The sequence below is a fragment of the Peromyscus maniculatus genome, chromosome 15, assembly GCF_049852395.1.
Source record: "Peromyscus maniculatus bairdii isolate BWxNUB_F1_BW_parent chromosome 15, HU_Pman_BW_mat_3.1, whole genome shotgun sequence".
Taxonomy (NCBI): Eukaryota; Metazoa; Chordata; class Mammalia; order Rodentia; family Cricetidae; genus Peromyscus; species Peromyscus maniculatus.
Genome location: NC_134866.1, coordinates 77,508,525 through 77,515,387, shown reverse-complemented (window position 1 = coordinate 77,515,387; position 6,863 = coordinate 77,508,525).

The following is a 6,863-nucleotide window of genomic DNA, read 5'->3' as shown; positions in this document are numbered from 1 at the left end:
CTCCTATTCCAGGTAGACCTTCATTGGGGTGTCGTCACATGATGTCTGATTTCCTGCAGAGGGAGAGACTTAGGAGAGAGAAAGGGGGTGCTGCATTGTATTTAGAATCCAGTCTTCCTCCAGGGCCTGTTAGAAGCAAGTGAAATCCAGCTTATATTCGGGTGGGGGTGGGGGTGAGGGGATGGGGGCGGAGCTAGCCTTATCTTTAGAAGGTAGAAGGTACAAGGAAGTTAAGGACACATTCTTAAGTCACCACAGTCCCTGAAGCCAGTATGCTTTTCTTCTTGAAAGCAAATAGTTTCCTGACCCTTGGCCTCGAAGGCAGGTCCACCTCTCTGAGGATGTGATTTTTTATCATACCTGTTTGCAATGCCCTTTCTAGCCTACAGAGCTAGAAAACTTGTACCTTGAAAAGTGGGTTTCAATGATACAATGAGCATCATGATTTTGTGTCACCCGACCATCCCTGTCTCAATGTGCTGAAGATGTAAAAGGCCCCAGATCTTAGCACAACTGGTGCCATGTTGGAGGCACTGTTCTGACCTTAAAACCTGGCCCCTAGGCCCTAACACCTGCCAAAACAAGAGCAAAGACCTAATCCACCAAAGACGTGGCCCATAGTTCCAGGAAGTCCTTAAACGTACTAACCTTGCTCTTTGGCCTCTGTAGATCCACTTCTTGGTAACTGAAGTGTGCCAACCAGGATGTGGTTTTGCCTCACAAGACAAAGGGCTGGAAGGCTCTGGGCAGAGTGATTTGGGCGAGTTCCCTGTGGAGTCGCTGGTCAGCAATAAAACCTTTCTTTTTAAGACTGTCCGTCTCCGATGGGCTTGCCTCGCTACGAGGGCAAGTTGGATCCTATGACATGTCTCTTAGAATGCCCACCAACATGCGTAGCAGAGGGGGCAGCAATACATTCAGTGAACAGATGTTGGGGAGCTGAGTGGATAATCCATGTTCAAAGCTCAGTCACCTTCACTTTAGTGATAGTCCTTCAAAAGTGAGTAGTCCTGACTTGCTTCACATCTCAACCCAGGGCTAAAGAAACATATTACACGTCATCTTGAGAATATAATTAGTTTAACCCAGAAGTGGGGTGATTAAATAAGGTGCCTGGCCAGGAGTCCCTAACAAGTCAATCTGTAGGGACCACATGGGCAAGGGTATTGTTCCAGAGAAAGAGCTAGAACACTAATATGATGAGGTATGGCTGGCAGGTCAGTTCTTGTCTGTACAAATAGAGTTTTGATTGACAGGAGTCCTGCTCCCAGGCTTGCTGGTGTCTGTGGCAGCATCTGAGCATCTGAGTGGTAACGACTTAGGTGTGTGGTGACAGAACAGAGTGAGTCTGAATGCACTCATCAGGGGTCTCTAGAGCAGCTGTTCTCAACCTCCCTGATGCTGGGACCCTTTAATACAGTCCCCCAGGCTGTGATGACCCCCACCAGAAAATTATTTCATTGCTACTTCATAACTGCAATTTTGCTACTGTTATGAATCGTAATATAGGTATCTGATATACGACCCCTGTCAAGGGTCATTTGACCCCCAAAGCCTTTGGGGCAAAGGAGTAGAGACCCACAGGTTGAGAGCCACTGCTCTAAAGGAACAGAAAAGGGATTTATTAGAGCGGTTTCTGGAATGTGGTCTGGGTAGTTCAAAGTGGCTGCCTCACACTGGAAAGGCTGTAGACTCTGATAGCTGTAGACCATGAGGCCGGACATCTCAGCAGTCCCCGTCTGGTGCTGGAGGCCTGGGGGATTCCTGGAGAGCTGCTGGTCTTCAGTCTACATTGGAATCCTGAAGAAACTGGTTCTAATACCAGTGAATGAACGCTGTGGAGGCAACAGGGTAGATGACCTTGCCAGAGAGAATGAGGGAAAGCAGGACAAAAGCAGCCTCCTTCTTCCCCGTCCTTTAATCTTGAGCTGCCACCAGAGAGTACTGCCCACATTTAGGGGCAGTCTTCCTGCTTCAAATAACTTGATCAAGAAAATCCTTCACAGGAGTGGCCGGACTTGAGTGTTAGATGAACCCAAATGCAGTCAGTTGACAACCAAGATTAGCCATCACGCTGGATGAAAGGTAATTGCTATCTATTCTTTAAGAAAAAGCTTGATGCCAGGTATAGTGGGGCACGCCTTTGATCCCAGCACTCAGGAGGCAGAGGCAGGCAGATCTCTGTTAATTTGAGGCCAGCCTGGGCTACTTAGTGAGTTCTAGGACAGCTAGGGCTATATATATAGAGAGAGATCCTGTCAAAAAACCAGAAAAAAAAGAGAAGATTGTTGTCCTTGTTGTAGGTAAAAGAAGTTCAAGAGTCCCTTGCTTCCTTCTATGATATACTGAGTAATATTGGCTGCATCATGCTGTACATAACTAGAACGCTAATATGGATTAGATAACTGTTTTCAGACATGAGCTACTCAGCTGCACAGGGCCAAGGTGAGCCTGTCAATCATCCATGCTTTCTGCCAGAGGCACGAGGCCTATCCCACCACAAGGAGGAGACACAATTGCCAGCTCTTGAGACCCTTTTCCTCCTACTGGGTTGCCTCATCCAGCCTTGATACGAAGGTTTGTGCCTGGTCTTATTGCATCTTGTTATACCATGCTTGGTTGATGTCTCTGGGAGGCCTGCTCTTTCCTGAAGGGAAATTCAGGAGGAGTGGATCTCTGTGTGTGTAGGGGGAAGTAGGGGGGGGACTTGGAGGAGTGGAGGGAGGGAAGGCTGCAGATGGGATGTATAGTATAAGAGAAGAATAAATAAATAAAAACAAAAATATGTAAATCAGGGAAGAGAGAGAGTGGGAGAGAGAAAGAGAGAGAGAAGCTCTCATCTGTGCCAACTGTCATGATTCCCTGCCAAGATAGACTCATCCCTCTGGAACCATAAGCCCAAATAAATTCTTTCTTCTGCAACTTGCCTTGGTCATGATGTTTTATACAGCAACAGACAAGTACTTAATACAGTCATATGTAGTGGGTAGCCATTCCAGCTTTGATCTGGAAGTTCCAACCCCCACTGAGGCTTCGGTAACTGTCACGCCTACAAGGCAGGGCCGAGAGAGGGCCCTGAAGATCCGAGATCCAGATGTACTGCCCTCTCTTGGTTCCCGGACCCTGGACGCTAGAGGTAGACCGAGCAGAGTTCTCCAGAGAACACCTCCGGACTGCGCTACGTCTTTCCCAGACCCTGAGACCTACCTATCCCTTCATTTGTAAGTTATGCCACTAAATAAACCTCCCTTTTAACTACATGGAGTGGCCTTAATAATTTCACCAATAGTCACATGCTCTTATCATCTGCCCATCCTTATTACCGCCCCCCCCCCACCGCCACCAAATCCCTACCAATCCCTTCCCATGATTCACAGCTCTTGGTTTTGTTTTGTGACGTGTTTAACCAGGCCGTGTGTGTGACCACTGGATTGGAACTGTCCATTGGATCCTGGTGGAATCACCAGTGAGCACACATCTGAAGGAACCCTTTACCCAGCATCTGTCAGCAATAAATAGTTCACAGTGAGAGATGGGACCCCCCCCCCAAACCTTTAGCATCACACTCTTGAGTGAGAGATTGAATGTGTCTGCCCCAGGTCAAGGCAGGGAAAAGAAGCCTTTCATCCACCCAGTTCAATATTGTACTAGAGTCTTAAGGACCAGTAAAAAGGAAGCAAAATGTTCACATTAGAAAGGCATAGGAGCATGGTTTCCAACATATAAAAATCTCAGGAAATCCATTAAAATCCTACTAAATCCAGGAAATGAGTGACTCGGTTTGTTTCTGTTACTCACTCAGTCTCCAGCTAAGCAGCACTGTTTTGGAAGGGGAGTCAAGTCTTACTTAAGAAAGTGAGATTCTGCACAGAGTACAGGGTTTGCGGGCTGGCTCCGACTCCTACCCAAGTCACCATCTGCTTCTGGGTTGGCCCTCCAAGATGTGAGCCCACTGTTCTGCAAGCTCTTACCAACAGAACCACAGGCCACTGCCTAATGCCACACCACCCCTCCCTTCCCCTCAGGGACTGTATCTCAGCAAACTGTGAGCCACAATAGATCCTTCCCGCCTTACATTGCTACTGGACAAGCATTTGGTCACAGCAAGAAACAAAGTAACAATGCTCCCCGAGGACTCTTGTGCTGGAGGCTTGGTCTTCAGTGTAACAGTAGTGGGTGAGTGGTATGTGATTAGGTTATTGAGCTATCACCATTAGAAGAGATTAGTGTCTATTTGCCGGAGGGGGTTCAGGAGCCTGCGGAACTGAACTGGTCTCTATCAGAGCAGACTGTTCTCAGGTAGCTTTTTATCATCATGTGACCCTCTCTGTCTCTCTCATGTGCTCGAACCATGTGATGTCATCTACCACAAAACCCTAATCAGAAACCAATGAAGTGCCCTCCAGGATTAGCAGCTTTAAGAAGTACTTAACTCAGGTGTTTTATTATAGTAGTGGAAAAAAAAAAGGTATAAGTGAACTTGAAGGAGATAAAGCTGACATAAATAAATTAAGTATCTATTGTCTATCTATAAGTAATATGATTGTAAAATGAAATAAATAAAAATATTGTTTGCAATAGTTAGGAGTGAGTGCAAGTACTCAAGAGGCCAAGGCATCTTACGTTCCTGGAGCTGGAGTTACAAGCGGTTGTGAGCCACCCCACATGGGTGCTATGAACCAAATTCAGGTCATCTACAAGAGCAGTACACGGTTTTAACTGCTGATCCATCTCTCCAGCCCTCCCCTTTTAAAAATTAATTTTAAATAGTATACATAGTAATGGATTTCACTGTGACATTTACATACACATATATCCTTATAGATACATACATATTTCCTGAGCACAGGCTGGAGCTTGCTACAGAGATCAGGCTGATGTTGAACCCAGAGAGCTCCATCTGTCCCTGTCAGTCCTGAGACATGTACCACACCATGTTTTATCTTTCACACTCCTACCCTGCCCCTACTTTTGCTGGTCCCCTTTCCCATATAGACCTTCCTCTTGCCTCTGTGTGTGTGTGTGTGTGTGTGTGTGTGTGTACGTGTGTGTGTGCGTGTACGTGTGTGTGTGTGGTGTACGTGTGTGTGCGCGTGTACGCGCACGTGCACGTCTTTAACAAACATACACTTATATAATCCAGAAATCTTGCAAATTTTTACTCAAGAGAAATGGAAAGAAAAGTCTACAGAAAGGACTGTAAAGAGTTTTCCTAGCAGCTTTAGTCATGGTAGCCTAAAGTAGAAAACAATCCCAATCCCCATCAAGGTGACAGAGAAGCAAATCACGGTATCTCTGTACCATGGAATACTAAATTAACAGATATACAGCACATTGATGAGTCACCAAAGGATGCTGAGGGACAAAAGCAAAGCCCCAAGGAGGATAAATGTGGCCAGGGACACAGCTAGTAAACCACAGTAATCCCAGCGTCTGGAGGTGGAGGCAGGAGGACCAGAAGTTCAAGGTCATCCTTGACGACTAGCAAATTGGAGACCAGCCTGGGTTATAATAGATCCTTTTCTTCTTATTTAGTAACGCTTGTACTCTGGTACTGATGACGCTTTGGAGCTGCAAGGCTATCTAAGGTGGGCAAAAATCAGTGAGTGTTTGCCGAAGCCAGGGGCTGGGGAAAGAGAGGAGTGGTAGGTTATAAAAGGAAAATGAGTGGCTTTTCCTAAGTAATAAAGGTGATTAAAAAAATTAAATTCGCCAAACCATACACTTAAAATTACTACATCGCATTGAACATTGATTTTGGTTAATTAGAAAAAAAAAGCTAACAGGCCAAGGGAAAATAACCAATTGCAATGTGTGGTCCCCAACTGCATGTTGATTTGGTACAAACAAAGCTCTAATAGATATTTTAGGGTGCTTAGGATTTTTTAAAAAAGATTCATTTTATTATTATTTTAACTATGCATCTGAGAGTATTTGCACTTGAGTACCGTGCTTTCAGAGGGCAGAGGAGAGAGATGGCCTGGATCTGGGTGCTAGGAATCAAACTCAGGTCTCTGCAAGAGCAGTATGTGCTCTGTCTTATTACCTGTGAAGAGACACCATGACCAAGGAAACTTATAAGATAAAGCGTTTAATACAGGGCTCAAGGTTCCAGAGGGTGAGTCCGTGAGCATCACGGCAGGAACACAGCAGCAGACAGGCAGGCAGGCAGGCACGGTGCCTGAGTAGTAGCTAAGAGCTTACATTCTGTCTACAGGCCTGTAGTAAAGAGGGAGAGATACCAGCTTGCCATGGCATGAGCTTTTGAAACCTCAAAGCCCACCTCCAGTGACACGCCTCCTCCTGCAGGGCCACACCTCCTAATCCTCCCCAAACAGTTCCAACAACTTCTGAACAAGCCTTCAAACATATGAACCCAATGGGACCATTTCATTCAAAGCACACATGCTTTCGTCACATGCTCTGAACCACTGGGAATGTTTTAATATGACGTAGTTATTAAGTAACATTAGAGAATGATTATTAGTCTTTGTGTATATGATAATGGTATTGGGTCAGGAACACAAGTGCTGGGGCAGGGGTGGTCGGTGGATGGATCGTCTCACTTCTGTCCTTCACGGGCGGGAGGTGAATGGTTAACTAGTTATCCACCCCTTCAACCCTCTTCAACTTGTCTCTGCTCCCCTTGGCTGCATCCGGCCAGCCAACCTGAAAGGTTCACAGCAAAGGCATGGGACCAGCAAGGCCCGGTGACTCCATTAGACAATGCAAACTCAGTTCAGGTAGGTGCTTTAGAAAAGGCTACATGAAGGAAAACGTGTTTTCTCAAAGACTTCAGATGCACTGCTCCTCAGATGCTGCCCAGGTCTGATCAGAGGATCAGAGCCCTTGACGGGAGGGAA